Below are 18,849 nucleotides of genomic sequence, written 5' to 3'. Positions count from 1 at the left end.
GTCCTTAGGTTGATTTGTGATGCCCAATGCACTGAAAATGATACAGACTTTACATAGACTAGAGCCTAAGACCTTGAGTCAGTTGTTTATCCTCCAAAATCCCTAATCTTCAAATCCATAAAATGAAGATGAATTTTAGGACAACCCAGGTTACCCTTCCTGCTTTAGGGTCCCGTGAAACATACCTTTTGCTTGAACTAATGTAAGTGTTCCTTGTCCAAAAAAAGTTAATATCTAATTGTGACCCTAAAGTTTATTTGGAACTCATTTTCAGGAAAAAAAAGACTGCCCAGTATAACTTGTAGGCATCTTTCTGAACATGTCATTTCATATAACATAGCCATAAGTATTGGAAATTAATGCTTTGTGACTTGCCTTTTTTGTCCCCATTCAGATTTAGCTCTGGACTTTCAATAAAGAACTTAAAAGGCACATTGGATTCTGCTACCCTGGTATTTACTCTTGACATTTTGCTAGGAGTTGATTTTTGTTAGAAACCTTGGCAAGTTTCTATCCATGAGATTTTGATCCAAAGATCATAAGACCTAGATGGTACAAGTCCCAGGTGGCACAGACTGGTTTGGCTTTTCCATGTTGGTTTCTCTCCCAGGATAACTCGACAATATCAGAACCATTTGAGATATTTCATGATTCTTCTAGTGATGATTGTTAGTTACATTTCATGAGAATTCACCACAACCATATGGTGAAAAAGGAAATTGTCTTAAGTACAAAATGAGCCTAAATAGGGGTGCCTGGGTGGCTCAGTCAGTTGAGTGTCCAATTTCAGCCTAGGTTCATGATCTCTCATTCGTGGGTTCGAGCCCTACATCGGGCTCTGTGCTGACAGCTCAGAGCCTGGAACCTGCTTTGGATTCTGTGTTTCCCTCTCTCTTTGCCTCTGCCCTGCTTGTACTCTGTCTCTCTCTGTCTCTCAAATAAAATAAAACTTAAAAAAAACCATTTTTTTAATAAGCATAAATAAATGAAGGGTATTTTTCTGGCCAATAGTACAATATAGGGCCAGATTTTCAAAAGAAATCCCCTTTGCATTTAAAATATTACAGTAGGGGCGCCTGGGTGGCGTGGTCAGTTAGGCGTCCGACTTCAGCCAGGTCACGATCTCACGGTCCGTGGGTTCGAGCCCCGCGTCGGGCTCTGGGGTGATGGCTCGGAGCCTGGAGCCTGTTTCCGGTTCTGTGTCTCCCTCTCTCTCTGCCCCTCCCCCGTTCACGCTCTGTCTCTCTCTGTCCCAAAAATAAATAAACGTTGAAAAAAAAATTTAAAATATTACAGTAGAAATTCATTTATATGTATATGTATATGCATAATAATTTTTATATATTTTGTTTATATTGATATGTAATTTATATGTATCTCTAGGACCTTTTAGGCAAACAGAATATATAGAATTATATGTATATGTGTGTGTATATATGTGTACACACATATATATATATATATATATATATTATTCTATATGCTTAAAACATCCTAAAAATATAGGATATATTTCCTGTTTAGGAAACATCCTAAAAATATAGACTAAAAAATTAGTCAAAGGGGTTAGTTCTAATAAGGGAAAATGGAGTACTGGAGGCATGAAGTGGGTTTATTTGTCAATATATACCCCTTTGTATTAAACAGTTTGCCTGTGCATGTATTATTTGGCTTCCCAAAATATCAATATGAAAGTGAAAACATTTAGGATTTATAGCCACTAAGGGGAAAAAGACGAGATGGAAAATACAGCTTGTTTTCATGTTTTTGGTTTCCTCCAGATTCACAAAATTGCATAGTTTAGCATCTTTTTTTATAAAGGGCTATCCAAGCAGAGATTCTTGTTTGGTTGGTTGTTTGGTCAGTTGTTTCATTTTTCGTTGTGTTTTTATAATAAAGAGCCATCTCAGGACTGTTCCTTCCCTGCCCTTCGATAATTTCATTTGCAAGACTTCACCTTCCTTTCCTTGTCTTCATCCGTGTAAATCTTATTCATCCAATTCAAGTTCCAGCATCCTCCCTTTCAGGATCCTGATGCCATCTATATCAAACACTCTGAATAAATGAACCCTATTTTGAGGTACTGATTATCTCCCCATCTGAAAATTTACTATATCTTTGCTGAGTTTGTCAACGACCAAACCCAGAGTATTGTGTCCTATGTTTCCCACCATTCACTCACTGTATTACTGCCTCGCACCACATTTGAATTACATTTTATTTGTTGATGGGTTGTTCAAAGAGACGCATTGCTTTTCTAGCATTGACCATAACTTGTTAATTTTTAGTTTAATTAATTTTTTATTATCTTTTATTTGTATTTGTTTATTCTCAATTTAATGAAATAACTAGGGAGTGCTGTCTCACATTCAAAAACAGAGATTTGGTCTAACATAAATTTTGAGGGACAGGCAGAATCTATAGCCTAAACGATCTTTATGAGAAAACTGGGAAAAACAAATCTCTCCAGCAATCCAAGGCTTGTCTGTCCACAGAGAGTAGGAAAACCAACATCGTGTCTATCTCCATCTGCAGCACACTGACTGACCATGCCCCCCCCCCCCCAGATGAACTTCATCAAGTGTGAAAATAATCTTGGGACCATGGGAGACACTTCATTAGCAAGGAAAATATATGTCTTTACTTCAGCTCAAGGAGATGCATCCCATTTAAATGAAGATAAAGAGGGCCAAAGAAAAGAATTACAGTAGAAAATACGTGGCTGGACTATCAGTAGAGGAGACATAATGCTACCCTTTATCATTCCTTGTCATGCCAGTGACAGACTATAAAACTCCTACTGCTCTACAATTCTGTGCTTGTCACTTTCTGAGCCAACTTTTGCCTTGGCAGATGCCTGGCATGTTTTAGACATATGATTTATTGCCTCATTTAATCAAGACTGTGAAGGAAACAATGACTTTTTTTGTAAATTATGAATGAGGCAACTTTCACTTATTCTTAGTGACAGAAGTGATATATACATATATGTATATGTGTGTGAAATATATACACATATACATACATATATATACATACATATATATATAATCTGCAAGAAACACCATTTATTTACTGCTTCATAAGAAATTTAAATAATTTCTATTTCTTCTGCCTGCCTAAAAAAGAGAAATTTATGCAATACTGTAGAATATAAATGCAGTCATCCTGCATCACTGTTTTTCAGTTTTTACTGTCATGGCAAATACTAGCCTGAGCAGATTCCAGTACTAATAAATAACCTTGCTATGGAGGCTATTGGCAATTTAAAGGCCATATCACTTCATTTTGCTTCCCATTTTGCAAATATATTTTACATTCTCTTTGGAATTTCTTCTAGAATTTGGGGGAGCTCTGGCTTGACAGTGAAGGGAAAGCATGCACCCAGCAAGTAAGCAAAATTTCCTGGAAATAATATCACCCATTTTAAAATGACTCCTTGGCACATTGATTAAGTTGAAATGAAGTGCATGTAGCAAATGCTAGGTTGTTGTCTTACCTAGGGAGAAAAAAAAATGCCTTCTAGAGTTCAGTGGTAAATAGGCAATTCATTTTGACATAACGAGGAAAAGTGATGTTAACAGCCAGAGGTCACAGAAAGCAGAGATGGAAAAGACCTATTAGATCATTTTCTCCATTCCCTGGAGAAGAGGGCCAAATTATATTTCATAGTGCTTGGTCCAGTTTAGCTTTCAATTACTCAAGCAAGGGGTTTTCACCACTTCAGAATTTTTCCAGGACCTGTATCTTTCTTCATGATTCCTGCTTTCCTGGATGTATCAGCCAAGTGTGAATCTTAGTCAGAATCAACTCTGCAGGCAACCACAAAAGTGCTTTGTGCTCACAATTAGACCTGTCTGCCTCAGACCCCATTTTCTCTTCTCTGTCAGTGAACTCCAAAATAATTTCCTTGGTAATAGCTCCCTTTGTCCTTCCCTCCCCTATCTCCATGCTTTTCACCTCATATGCCTTTTACTCTGTGTCTAAACAAGAGCTATGTCTTTGCAGAAGAATCCCTCTGAAACAAAAGTCTTGCCAGTTTCCAACAGTAACTGACCACTGTGTCTAGCACAATGCTATCCTGTATTGATTCCAAAGACCATGTTGAATAAATGAATGGAAGGCAAGGATTCAAGAGACAGAGGGAGGAGATGAAGTGGAGGCAGCAAGTCACAAATCTGACTGGAAAAGGGAATTCATGAACCCGACAGAAGCTGGAGGAGGGTGTGCATCAAAGAAGGTTTGCCTTTAAGAAAAGGAGATTGCAACATTTTTGCTTGAAGATGGAATGACTCGGTAGAAAGATCAAAAACTTAGGATGCAGGGAAAGATGGGATAGCTACAGGAACCATGTTCTTGTTCAGATAAGAAAAGATGGGACACCTCACAGATGGTACACCTCACCTATTTACCTTTTTGGGTGCTTAAGGGTGAGAACATTTAAGTTCTACACTCTTGGAACATTTCAATTATACAAGATAGTGTTATTGACCATAGTCACCATGTCTTATATTATTAGATCCTTAGACCTCATTCATCTTATAACGACAAGTGGGTGCCCTTTTATGAACCTCTCCTATTTTCTCTACCCCCAGGCCCTGGTCATCACTTTTCTACTCTCTGTTTCTATGAATTTGACTTTTCTTTTTTAAGATTCCACATATAAGTGATACCATGCAGTATTGGTCTTTCTCTGTCTGGTTTATGAAGTGATTGATTTGGGGCCATAAACTCTTAGTGACTTTTTTTCTCCTTCTTTCCACTTTCATAATTTTTCCAGGTTTTTTATAATAATTATATAATACTACTATAAGCATCAAATTCCCTATATCAAATTCCCTTACACTTCAAAGATTCCTGATGGATACATTTGGGTTCAAGTTTTTTTCTCTCTCCTGACACATAATTGCTAATATTTTATTGAGTACTTACAATATTCCAGACACAATTTTACTATATGACCTCAGGAAAATAAAATTTTTTTAATTTGTTTGTCTATTTACATAATCTCTACACCCAACACCCAACGTGGAGCTCAAACTCATGACCCCAAGATCAAGAGTCACATGCTCTTCTGATTAAACCAGCAGGCACCAGCATATTTTTAAACTTTTCTGACCTTCATTTTTCCATTTGTAAATAAGCATATTTTTTTCTCATCTGTGCAGAGGATCTAATAAACTAATACATGAATATATTTTAGAATAGATATTACAAGCACTCAGTTAATGTAAACATAATTATTACTGTTCCATATATTACTTTGTCATATTTCACTGCTTATTTTATTGGTTTCTTTCATTCAAGAATATGAGACATTTTTTTGATCCTCTCAATATTTTATTTTTTAAACTTTAAATCAAGATAATGTCTTATATGATCCCTTTCCTTTTTATTATGTAATAGCATTACCAAGAAATGGAGAATTCCTTGAGAGGACATAACTTTAAGCAGGTCAATTTTCCTCAACAAGGGCAGACAGCCCATTTCCAGCATGCCTCCTTCTATATTGCAGTACAAGAATATTGTCAGAAACTTGGAGTTTCGGTAGCCTTGGGAACAGGACCAATTCCCAGGTATTTAATTTAGTTTTGGTCTCATCTAAATTGAAATTTTGACATAACATTTTTCTCACACTAAGGAATAGTTTAGAGGAATTTTTCCAATTTGTCTTTATTTATTGTGAAGTCAAGCCAAACCCCACAGGTTTTATGGCTGTTTTGACAGTTACTGGTGACGTTATTCAATCACTCGCACACGTGCTCTTATGAGGTCCCTGTAATTCTACCCATGAAACATTCCCACCCAGTGACTCCAGTAGATGCTTCTAAGGAAACTGAGGAAAAACAAGGTGTCTTTAGAATGTATACGTGAATCATACTAGGATTTTTTTCAGCTGAAGAAATGCAAAATTGAAAGTATTTTCAAAAGGACAGAGATTTCATTGCTTCCATGTGATATCTGTGCTGGTATATGGCATTCTTGTGTATTTGTCTTTGTTTTGTTTTTGTTTGGTTTTCGGTTTTCGGTTTTTGTTGTTGTTGTTCTACCTGAATTTTATTCTTGTTCACTTGCTAAAGATCAATTTCTCCCTTTCTCAGGCATCCCAACTTTGGTTTTTTATCACTTTGAGTTTTCTAAAAATTGCTTAAATCAATTTGTGAATCCCTTCAATTCAGAGGTGGATTCCATGTAACATGCTGATTCATACACACAGCATTCGGTTTCACTGGGAGCGGTGACTTCACCTGAGTAATAGTCCTGTTGATGTGGCTTACGTTACCCTGTATTGTTTAGGCCCAGAGTTTTCATTTCTCATCCTGATTTTGTCTTAGGAAAACAAGTTGCTGAAAATCATTAATTATCTTTATGGGAAAAATTTACTCTTGGTCCCAATTGTTAGAGATGGTCATTAGGAATCAAACCCGCTCACAAAAGGCTACTTAGCCAAGCTGTGAATGTGCGTGTAGGTACAAATAAACCCATCATTAATAGCAGCATCAATGTTGGAATACGAAAGCAATCAGTTTTAAAATCACATAACCTTATATTCAGAAAAATACGTTAAGATATTGCTGAAGTAGCTAGAAAATTGAGAAATGCATGAATGAAGTGTTTACCCATAAGGGTAAAGGCATAAATATACTCGTTCTTTTATTGTTTTTTTTCTTAAATATGTTTTTTAAAGTAGTTGCCTCATATCTCAAGACAAATTCTCTGACAAAATGTGCATTTGTGACAGCCTGAGAGATTAAAGGAATGAGTGAAAAATAAGATATGAGTTTTCTTGGAAGAAACAGAAGATAAGATATTGAGGATTTATTTGGTAAATATGAGAGGATTCATTAACTAAGACAATTAAATACAAAGTGCCATTGATTTCCCTGATACAATAGATAATGGAAAAGGGAGACTGAGAGAAGGTGGTGGCCTGCGGGTCACCGGATGCAGCCTGCAGCCCACAAAACTGCAGCTGGAGGAGGTGAGGTGCAGAGAGGAAGTGCCCCAGGCCTGTGCAAATCAGATGTTCATTCTATAAGTAGAAGGAGTGTTTAGACTGGAAGGTAGAATGTTTTCAAATACGGTAGTCTTGATGAATCCATTCTGCAGTGGGGGAAATGAAGCAAGTCTGGAGGCTTTCCAGGTACAATTTTAGTCCTGAAACTTTGGTATCTATGATGCTTTCTTCCTTTGATAGTGGGTTATCTTCTATATTGAAAGTATTCATCATTGTCAGTGCACAGACTTTTATTTCTTTATGGAATATTTGGTAGTTAGTAGATTTGGAAGAGTCACTGTGGGGGAATTTTTTTGTAGCTCTCAAGACTTCTAGGTAGCTCTCGGACCTGTGCTAGAGTTTTCCTCCACTTTCCACTAAAATGCGATTTGTTTAAATATGCATTTGACAAAAAGGATCATAAGGACTTCAAAACTGAATAGACATCCTATCCACTGCTGATGGGACTGTAAAAATGGCGCGGCTGTGATGGAAACCAGTATGGTGGCATCTCAAAACATTTTAAATAGGATTACCGTATGACCTAGTAATTCCATTTGGGGGCGTATTTCCAAAAGAAGTGAAAACAGGATCTTGAAGAGATATTTGTATACCTATGTTCATAATAGCATAATGCACAATAACCGAAAGGTGTAAGCAACTCAAATGCCTGTTGACAAATAAAGGGATAAACAAAATGCAGCACGCTGATCTGACACACACAGCATTCGCTTTCACTGGGAGCAGTGACTTCACCATATTAATAGTCCTGTTGATGTTTATATACATACAGCGGAATATTCAGCCCTAAAAACCAAAGAAATTCTAACATAGGCTAAGACATGGGTAAACTCTGAGAACATTATGCTGAGTAAAATAAGCCAGCGATAAAAAGACAAATTGTCATGATTCCACAGTGCGAGGTATCTAGAGTTGTCAAACTCATGGAAACAGAAAGCAGAATGGTGGTTTTCCAAGTGCTGGGAGAGGGAAAGGGGTGGTTATTTAATGAGTATAGAGTTTTAGTTTGCAAGGTCAAAAAGTCTGGAGACTGTACAACAATGTGGATGTATTTAACCCTACTGACTGAGCTGCACACTTGAAAAGAGTTAAGATAGTAAATTTTACGTTCTGTGTATTTTAATGCAATTTTTTAAAAAAACCTGAAAATCTCTAAGTTCATCTAGATCACCTAGAGATTTGCTCTCCTATGTTAACATTGATTATTCAAATGTGATTTATACGAGGTTTTTAAAAAATTTTTTAACTTAAAAGATTACATCATATGTGATTTTTTCTACAATTAAACTATTTTTTAATTAAACAATTAAGTATTTAATTATTCTACAATTAAACTAAAGCTTAACACCATCTTCAGGAAAATTCTTAAATATTTTCTGGGTCAAATAGTATAATATGGAACCAGTAACTTTATATTGCTGATGGCAAGATTTTTACATTTGAGCATTTAGACTGAATTATCAGGTAGTTTGGTGCAAATACAAACTCGTAAACTACATGGCAAGTTCTTTGCAATAGATAGAGTATTTAAAGCCTAGTAAAACTACTGAATTATTAAAAAGCAGAGGTGTTTCCATTGTATTGAAATGGATCAATTTGCAGTGAGTTAAAAATACTCAGCAATAGTACTACATAGAAAAGACCTCTGAGTTTTAACCAGTTTTTATTTATACCTTTTTTCTTCTTTGAAGCAGAAGTTACAGCACCTGAAGAAATCATATAAAGAAAATAATATGTTAATCCAGTAAATTTTGTATAGCTTGACTTACAGAAAATACAAAGTTTTCATTCTATGTTCATGTAAACAGAATAGTCACAAACTGTAAATTATATTCAGATTTTGTCACTTTTATTCATTCACAAGAGTCTTTTATTTACCATGACTTTTGAAAAACATCAAATTCTTAGAAAAATATCATATAATCTAAACATGAATTATTGAGAAATATTTGCAACATCTGACAAAATAGTTTTTAAATAGACCTTAAGAAAATACTGCGGAACAGGAAAAATAGAATGCAAATATTTCTGTTGTAGCTAAATATACATTACCTTCTCAAAACTGGCGTAAGTAATGAATGTACAAATTCAATTTGTGATAAGTGAAGTAAAAGCTGTATCACAGATACGCTACATTTGTGTAGGTATTTGTATATACATTTGTATAGGCAGTTTTTAGTGTATTACCAAAATGCCAAAATATTTTATATGAAGTCATCAATTATTTACCCCCTTGTGAAATCATTCTAAAGTATATACTCTAAATATAAAGATGACAAATAAAATAAATATTTTATCTGGTGATAGCTATCTCTTGTCTCTCTCTCTCACACACACACAGTTTTTTTCTAAAAAAGTACTTTTTCTGAAAAAGTACTTAATCCTTTTATGTATGGCGGCATCTATATTTTTTTTCACTTTTGGGGTTTTGACTCATAAGGTATACAAACAATCTTTGATATAAGAGCATTTCACAGGAGATTTTAAACCCATTTACAATCCTAAACATGGAGAAGAAGGAAGGTGTCCCTGAAGGACACTGGGCACTAGATCTGAGCCTGTTCACTACTCAATAAGGAGCCACGTAGCAGGGGAATGAATAGGTGTTGTGGCATTTTATTTCTTTTGTGTTAGTCTGAACGTGTTGCACATTTAAAGCTATCCTGAAAATACAAAATTCAAGTGTTCTTTAAGCAAATCATGAAAGAGAGAGAAAGATTGAGAAAGAGGGGATCCCAAGGAATTTGCCAAGTATCCAGGCTTTCCTGATTTGCCAAGAGAAAACCCCACCCTGAAGTGTATCCCAACCCTATTGTCTATGTGTTAACACAGGGTTCCAAGAGCAGCTCATTGAAAGGTATCAGAATTCTCCAGGTAAACATAGCGCACTAGTTTTCACTGTGAAACTTTTGTGTGAAGACAGTGATATTTTCAGATACTGCAAGGATTCAACTGGAGGAAAAAAATAACAGGAAAGTGAGATGGTTACCACCAGAGGACAAGATGGCCTTGCTATGAGCATCAGACCAGTCCCCAGACAACAGAAGCTGCTTTTTATTTTGTCAATTATATCTTAGAATCAGGACTCATCTTAGATTCTTTTGGCGTGATTAGTTGGTACACTGTGTTTCTTAAATGTCTCTTTTTTAAAAAAAAATTTTTTTAACGTTTATTCATTTTTGAGACACAGAGAGAGAGCATGAGCAGAAAAGGGGCAGAGAGAGAGGGAGACACAGAACCCAAAGCAGGCTCCAGGCTCCAAGCCGGCAGCACAGAGCCCAATGTGGGGCTCGAACTCACGAACCGTGAGATCATGACCTGAGCAGAAGTGGAACGCTCAACCAACTGAGCCACCCAGGCGCCCCTTAAATGCCTCTTAATCTTTAGGATTCTCTTTGCATTTCTTTTCTTTTTCCTTTCGGTTTATTTGTTTAAGAAGGCAAACCATTTGCCCTGGGGAACTTCCCCTAGTTTGCATTTTGCTGATTATTCCCCTGATGTGCCATTTAACATATTCTGTAATCCTTTATTTCCTATAAACGGGTTGTTAGATCTAAAGGCATGATCAAATTCACTTAATCCTTTTGGCAAGAATACTTTATAGGCAGTGATGTGTTCTTTCTTTAGAAGGCACATAAATAGGTGATTGTAGCTCCTTTTGTGATGTTAACAGCTGTTGATGGCTTAATCCATTTGTTCATTAGGGGTTGCAAAAGGGTGACATTTTAATTCTGTCTTTTCTTTTTCCGTATGAGCTGGAATACATTTTGTCTATATATTTAAGTTTGGTGTCCCCAGCTATTTCCCGAATGACTCCAGATGCCTTGCATATTATAAAGAATAGAAAATAGGACATTCAGAGATAAAACTCAGTTGAAATCATAATAGAGGTAATTGAATATGGTTTCACAAACTGCTTCCTTGGTTGAATTTTTTGTGTTCTAGAGATAATGCAAAATGTCTATATTTGAATGCTATCAGAAGGGACAGGTTTAGTGTGGTCAACCAGAAAATAAAGAAATTGACCATTTTCTGGAGTTCAATGAGAGACTTAAAATCTGTAGACAGGCACACCTCCTTTTATTGTGCTTCACTTTATTGTGCTTTGCAGATACTGCAGTTTTCACACACTGACGCTTTGTGGTAGCCCTGCACCAGGCTAGTCTATCAATGCCATTTTTCCAACACCATTTGTTCACGATGTGTCTCAGTGTCACATTTTGGTAATTCTCATAATATTTCTAACTTTTTCATTATTATCATGTTCATCGTAATGCTCTGTGATCAGTGATCTTTGATGTTATTATTGTAATTGTTTTGGGGATGTCACAAACCCCGCCCGTATAAGGTGGACTTCATAGATACATGTGTCTTCTGACTGCTGCACCGACCAGCCATCTCCCCATCTGTCTTCCTCTCCTTGGGCCTCCCTCGCCCCGAGACACAATGATGTTGAAATTAGGCCAATTAATAACCCTACAATGGCCTCTAAGTGTTCAGGTGAAAGAGTCACATGTCTCTCACTTCAAATCAAAAGCTAGAGATGATTGAGTTTAGCGAGGAAGGCATGTAAAAGCTGAGACGAGATGAGCTGAAAGCTAGGCTGCATCACACAGTTTGTGGATGCAAAGGAAAAGTTCTTGAAGAAAATTAAAAGTGATACACAGTGAACACACAAATGATAAGAAAGAGAAACAGCCTTATTGCTGACTCCCAGAAAGTTTTAGTGGTCCGGATAGAAGACCGGTCCAGATCAGGGCCCTAACTCCCATCGGTATTGTGAAGGCTGGGAGAGGTGAGGGAGCTGCAGAGGTAAAGTTGGAAGCTAGCAGAAGTTGGCTTATGAGGTTAAGGCAAGATGCCGTCTCCACTAACACAAAAGTACAAGGTGAAGCAGCCAGTGCTGATGTAGAAGTTGCAGCCAGTTGTCCAGAAGATCTCGCTCAGATCGTTAATGAAGGTGGCCACACTGAACAACAGATTTTTAGCGCAGATGAAATAACCTTCTACTGAAAGAAGATGCCATCTAAGATTTTCATAACTAGAGAGAAGTCAGTGCCTGGCTTTAAAGCTTCAAAGGACAGACTGACTCTGTTGTTAGGGGCTAATGCAACTGGACACTTTAAGCTGAAGCCAGTGCTCACTGACCATTCTGAAAATCCTAAGGCTTTCAAGAATTACATGAAATCTGTTCTGCCTTTGCTCTATAAGTGGAACAACAAAGCCTGGATGATAGTGCATTTCCTTCAACATGGTTTACTAAATATTTTAAGCCCATTGTTGAGACCTACTGCTCAGAAAGAAAGATTTCTTCCAAAATATGACTGCTCGTTGACAGTGTGCCTGGTCACCCAAGAGCTCCAATGGAGATGGACGAGATTGATGTTGTTCTCACACCTACTAACGCAATATCCATTCTGCAGCCCATAGATCAAGGAGCAATTTTGATTTTCGAGCCTTATTACTTAAGAAATACATTTTGTAAGGCTATCGTTGTCATAGACAGTGATTCCTCTGATGGATTTGGCCAAAGTAAACTGAAAGCTTGCTGGAAAGCATTTACCTTTCTAGATGCCATGAAGAACATTTGTGATTCATGGGAAGAGTTCAAAATACCAGCATGAGCAAGAGTTTGGAAGAAGTTTCCAACTCTCATGGATGACTTCGAGGAGTTCGTGATTTAAGTGGAGGAAGTAACTGCACATGTGGTGAAAATAACAAGAGAACTAGAATTAGACGTGGAGGCTGAAGATGGGACTGAATTGCTGCAATCTCATGATCAAACTTGAACAGATAGGAGTTTTTCTATGGATGAGCAAAGAAAGTGGTTGAGATGGAATCTGCTACTGGTGAAGATGCTGGGAAGATTGTTGAAATGGCAACAAAGCATTTAGAATATTATGTAAACTTAGTTGCTAAAGCAGCAGCAGGGTTTGAGAGGACTGACTCCAATTTTGAATGAAGTTCTACTGTGGATAAAATACTATCCAACAGTATCACACAGTACAGTGAAATGGGTTGTGAAAAGAAGAATCAATTGATGCAGCAAACTTCACTGTTGTCTTACAATAAAGAAATTGCCACAGCCACCCCAGCCTTCAGCAACCACCACTCTGATCAGTCAGCAGCCATCAGCATCAAGGCAAGACCTTGCACCAGCAAAAAAAATAACGACTCACTAAGGGTTAGCACTTTTTAGCACGAAAGTTTCTTTCAGTTAATGTATATACATTGTTTTTAGACATAATTCTATTGCATACTAAATAGGCTACAGGGTAGTATAAATAACATTTTTATATGCACTGGGAAACAAACAAAAAAATTATTTGATTTGCTTTACTGTGATTTTGCTTTTTTGTGGGGTGGTTTGGAACCCAAACTCCAAAATCTCTGAGATATGCCTGTATTTCTCTCGTGTAAACACAGTATAGAGAGTCTCTAGAGGCCCTGCTATGTTATTCTGAACATTGTTACTTTGGGTTAAAATAGGTGCATGACATATGCCAAGTGGATTAAAAAACAATAGAAGAATATCTTATATTCCCTAATTGTGAAGTACTCCCTGTCACTCTGATGTAACCTCAAACTATCCAGAATACTGAGAGTTGTAGTCAGTATATTTTGTTATGAGGAAAAGGAAGATATTTATGCTATTGTGTATTTATATTCTATTACATTTCAGAACTCCTAACAACTAGGACATATTCCCATATTCTATATGATTTTTTTAATTTTTTTATGTTTATTTTTGAGAGAGAGAGACAGAGACAGAGTGTGAGCAAGGGAGGGGCCAAGACAGAAGGAGACACAGAATCTGAAGCAGCCTCCAGGCCCTGAGCTGTCAGCACAGGGCCCCATGTGGGGCTCAAACTCATGAATAGTGAGATCACGACCTGAGCCAAAGTCAGACGTTTAACCGACTGAGCCACCCAGGTACCCCCCATATTCTATATGATCTTAAAGTCATGCTCTATTATTATGCCAACAAAAAAGTATACACATCAAAGGCATTTCATCTCCATGGGTATGTAATTAAATATAGAAATCCTTATTGCCAGATAAATAGTGTCTTCTTGCCTCTCTTTCTCCCCCCTTGGGATGTAAATTAGGGAATTCAAAGGATACGGAAGGAGCTGGACAAGTAGCTGTGCTTCAGTGAGCTGCTGAGACAGGGCAGCTGTTTGCTTGGCCTTTGGTGGGTCTTCCACCTGGGACACACTGACCACACACTATAATGCTAATAGTCACTGGACTGTCCCCTTGGGAACAATTCCTCAGAAGTAGACTAGAAAGCTGTCTCAACTCTGTTACCATATTTTTCTGACATAATAAGCATAACTTACTGAACAGACTTAAATCTTTGATGAACTTACAGTGCTTCAAAGTCATTATTTTGACACCAGTAACGGTCTTGTAGACAGTGAACTGCAGGAGATTAGACAGATGCTGTATTGACCAAAGAAAATACCGTGGAGTTCACTTTTTGACTAAATCTTTGATATGTGTTAGCTTTATTTTGATTTGACTCTTGCTTTCAAAAATGACACCCAGCCCAAAGAAACACCAAAATATCAACCATCAGGAAGCTTTTGAGGAAAAAAAACCAACAAAAACTGGGTACTCAACAGGGTTAGATCTACTCTACAAGTAAAACTTCACAGGGGAAATCATTGAATCATAGACCTAGAAGGGATATTTAGGATCACCTGGGCACATTTCCTTCACCTTATAGCTGAGGAAAATGAGGTTAAATAGGGTAGAGTGACTCACCCAAAGGCATGTGGCCAGGCAGCAACAAGTCTAACTCATGTACTCGATTTTTGACTCTGCTAATCATTGAAGGTTATTTTTTAGTGTTTAGTTGCTACCTCTAACACTAAATATCCAAGTGAATGATATATTCTCCAGGTAAGTTTATGAAACATATGTGAAATCTCTAGAAAAAGAGGAAAATACATTTGGAAAACTGCTAAATTCAATATTCACAGTAGCAAGGCACCAAAATTTCACCTGAGTACAACTTTTCATTCCTTATTGCCCCACACTAATACAATCACCCTGACAAAACTGGTGTATTTGATATTGTTTGTGTTCACTTGTCCAGGTCGTTGTGATACCATCCAGTAGATTTTAACTAGTAATCTTATAGCCATGGACAAAAAAAAATGTTAAAGGTTCTACAAATGCCTCATTGTTGCTAAAGAAATCTGCCTGTTTTATAAAAATACCATAAATGCTCTTGTCGTTAAATCAAAGTAAAGAGGTTCAAAGGAGATCTTCAAAGATACTGTGCTTGAACTAAAGTCGTATAAAATCATGTTGAAAATCATTTTAATAATATTTTAGAAATGAATCTAAAAATTGCTCATACAAAAGAAATAGAAAATGTGTTTAATTTAAAGCCATCTGTACCATCCCCAATAACTCCATTGCATGAGAGTCTAATTTACTAATTAGACTGATGATACCTGTCTTCATTGTGAGTTATGGGTAATTAGAAATTACAACTAAAAGAGAAGAGACCCTTCACAAGGGCAGTCAACCAGATCATTATTCCAAGGCAAAGCAACCTGATGATTACTGAAAAGTTCAAACTAAAAGAATTGATTTGAATAATTAGGGGACTCCATTTGGGGTCAAACCTTTTGTGCTTAGTGAATTTATACCATACAATTCCTTTAGTATGTTAAAATGGGCTTTGATCAAAGAAAAACACACAGAATCAGATAATGTGCATAGAGGGAAAGGAAACATGTAGAGATAGTCTCCACCTGAGTTTCAGAGAATTTTGTATAAACTGAAAAGTTTGGAAATCTAAACCCGAAATCGGGACAACCACTGCCAGGTAGTCAACAACCCTTTGGTTCTGGAGTTAGACCACCCGGGAATTGACTGTCTTCTAGAGCCATTTCCTCTTATGGGCTACAGAGAATTAATCCTCCTCTCCCCCAAGGGTTCCCATTAGGGTCAGGGAGGGAAGAAATAACTGCACCCCAGACTGCCAAGAGGGAGATCGTACTGGCAGCAGCACTTGACAAAAGAACAGTGAAGCTTAAACAAACAAACAAACAAACAAACACTGTTTTGGTGGGTTTCACAAATGTTCACGATCTATTTTCTATCACCAGTGGCTGTTGTGACACTGTTTCCGTGAGAGAGTACGTCTCTGTGGTCCAAACGACCGATTTACCAATAAACTTATAGAATGACACTTGTTTGTACATTGGAGATACAGAAGGATTTCAGTGCCTGAATAAGTTACAGTAATGAGAATATGACCTCGTCCTTTTTTTAATGTTCATTTATTTATTTTGAGAGAGATAGAGTGCCAAATAGAGAGGGGCAGAGAGACAGAATCCCAATGCAGAGGCTGACATGGGACTCGATCTCACGAACCATGAGATCAAAACCTAGCCGAGATCAAGAGTCAAACACTTAACTGACTGAGCCACCCAGGTACCTTGCATATGGTGTCTTCTTAAACGTTTATTACAGGGGAAACCCTGACCAAGTGCAAGTCTTTCAAGACTGGCATGTACAGAGCTCTAGTATTGATCACTTTCCACTTACTCATTGCCTTTGATTGCATGACTGGGTGGCCGGTCTCTACTTTGTTTTCCTAACAGGAAAATAGTAATAGGAAGCTCCAGTCTTGTTCACAGGCAGCATCGTATTGTATAGCCCATTGGAATCTTTCTTTACAGCTTGCACAGAGGAGAGCAGGAGAGGAATCAGTAAAGAGAGGAAGGGCAGAAGCTATGGCTTTTGCAGAGCACACCCATCTTAAAGAGACAGAGACACTTTAGAGCCAGCCTTTTGGTTGAGAAACTGCGATACTGCTATGAAGTTATATGTGTTCACTTATTGCTGGTCAAAACCGCTCATTCTTTAAATTTTCAATAAATAAGGGCACCTGGGTGGCTCAATTGGTTGGGCATCCGACTTTGGCTCAGGTCACGATCTCACAGTCTGTGAGTTCGAGCCCTGCGTTGGGCTCTGTGCTGACAGCTCAGAGCCCGCAGCCTGCTTCGGATTCTGTGTCTCCCTCTCTCTCTGACCCTCCCCTGCTCATGCTCTGTCTCTCTCTGTCACAAAAATAAATAAAAACATTTTAAAAAAATAAATAAATTTTCAATAAATAAAAGATGATGAATTATCAAAATCTCACCAATAAATAAAAATTCTCTATTTTTCATTTTTCAGGCTTAGCATTCAAAGGCATTTCCCCAGCTAAAAATGCTGTTTCTCTTCTTAAGTACATGGGACTTATGAAGTCTCCCATTACTGACTTAGGGGATGTTTGTTGAATGAGCACTGTCCGGTGTCTAACCAAAAGCCTGACCCTTCACCACACTCTAAGAGGAAAAAATCCCCCAATTCCATGTATTTTATGGGTGAAGAAATTTACACTAAGAGAATTTACATGACCTGTTCATAGGTTTCACCAGTACAGACCTCCCACTTAGGTCCATTCTGACTCCAAATCTGTAATGTTTGCTTTCTGTAGCCTGTTCATTACAGGAAGAACAAAATAGAGGGGGAACCCATTTTGTGCTAAAACAATCTTGAGAAAGACCCCACCAGTATTCTTGAATAAGAAAAATTAGAAAGCTAAGTATTTTTTTACTTGATCCGTTTGTAAAACATAGTTACGGGGCAGTTGAAAAAAAGGAAATTGAGATTTTTTTTTAAACGCTACATTAAGAAGAAGAAATAAGAATAAACTCTTAGGTATGGAGAAACTCCAATATGAGTAATTCTGACATCTGTTAAATTGAATCACAGGGAAGGGAATCATAAATCCTTATATGAATTCCTATTGCTACAGATCATAGGAGGAGACTTAATAATATTGCCTTTGATTGCACACACGCGGAGAAAGTTTGAAAGTGGAACTATAGGGGCGCCTGGGTGGCTCAGTCGGTTAAGCGTCCGACTTCGGCTCAGGTCACAATCTTGCGGTCCGAGAGTTCGAGCCCCTCGTCGGGCTCTGGGCTGATGGCTCAGAGCCTGGAGCCTACTTCGATTCTGTGTTTCCCTCTCTCTCTGCCCCTCCACCGTTCATGCTCTGTCTCTCTCTGTCTCAAAAATAAATAAATGTTAAAAAAAAATTAAAAAAAAGAAAGTGGAACTATAGAACACACTGCATACTAAGATTCTGTGTCTATGAACATTAGACAGTACCTGTTAGAAACTCCAGTGAAGCCCTCCTAATGTTGTAGATATGAGAGAGTGAAAAGCACAAGATATAAATTATGAGTACATATTCCACAGAAAAATACCAAACACACTTATTTGGCATTAAAGATCGAAGATATTGATGCATTTTATCACAGACAGTAAGAGATGGGTTTTTTTCTCTGTAAATAAGCTACCTGATTCGATTTTGTTCCCAGAGTTTGTTTTTAATTAGGCAAAGACACATTTAAAAATTTTTTTGTTTTCTAACCTTCAATAGCTCAGTTCAAAATGATTATGGAGTATCTATCTGCCTTCCCCTCTTCACATCTAATTTTAACAGCAAGTCAATCAGTTTTACACTTCAAATCAGAAGCCAGATGCTGAGCTTCCTAACTAGTTGGCTATTACCCGGTGGGAGGAAAAAAATCTGTTTGGTTCTTATTGATTTGAAGGATATAATTTTTTTCTTGTGGTTTTACATTCATTATTTTCAAAACACAGAAACTAGGCGTGGCTTTGCTGGAAAGAGCCCTCTTGTTGAAAAGAGCCCATATGCTGGAATCCTCATCTGACTTTACACAGCAGGAACCAGAGGGCCAATGCCCATCTTGGACAGTGCTGGCCATGATTAAGCATGGTGGCAGCTGGCC

At 37.5% G+C, this 18,849-nt stretch overlaps 1 protein-coding gene across 1 annotated transcript in view; it reads left to right on the top strand.

Moving 5' to 3' along the window:
• The window catches only part of GALNTL6 (polypeptide N-acetylgalactosaminyltransferase like 6), a 1,205,642-nt gene that overhangs the window by 958,210 nt on the left and 228,583 nt on the right, over positions 1–18,849 (top strand). The window lies entirely within an intron of this gene.

Source organism: Felis catus, chromosome B1 (genome assembly GCF_018350175.1).
Source record: "Felis catus isolate Fca126 chromosome B1, F.catus_Fca126_mat1.0, whole genome shotgun sequence".
Lineage (NCBI taxonomy): Eukaryota > Metazoa > Chordata > Mammalia > Carnivora > Felidae > Felis > Felis catus.
The sequence above is the reverse complement of the archived record's forward strand: the minus strand, read 5'-3'. Positions and strand labels throughout refer to the sequence as shown.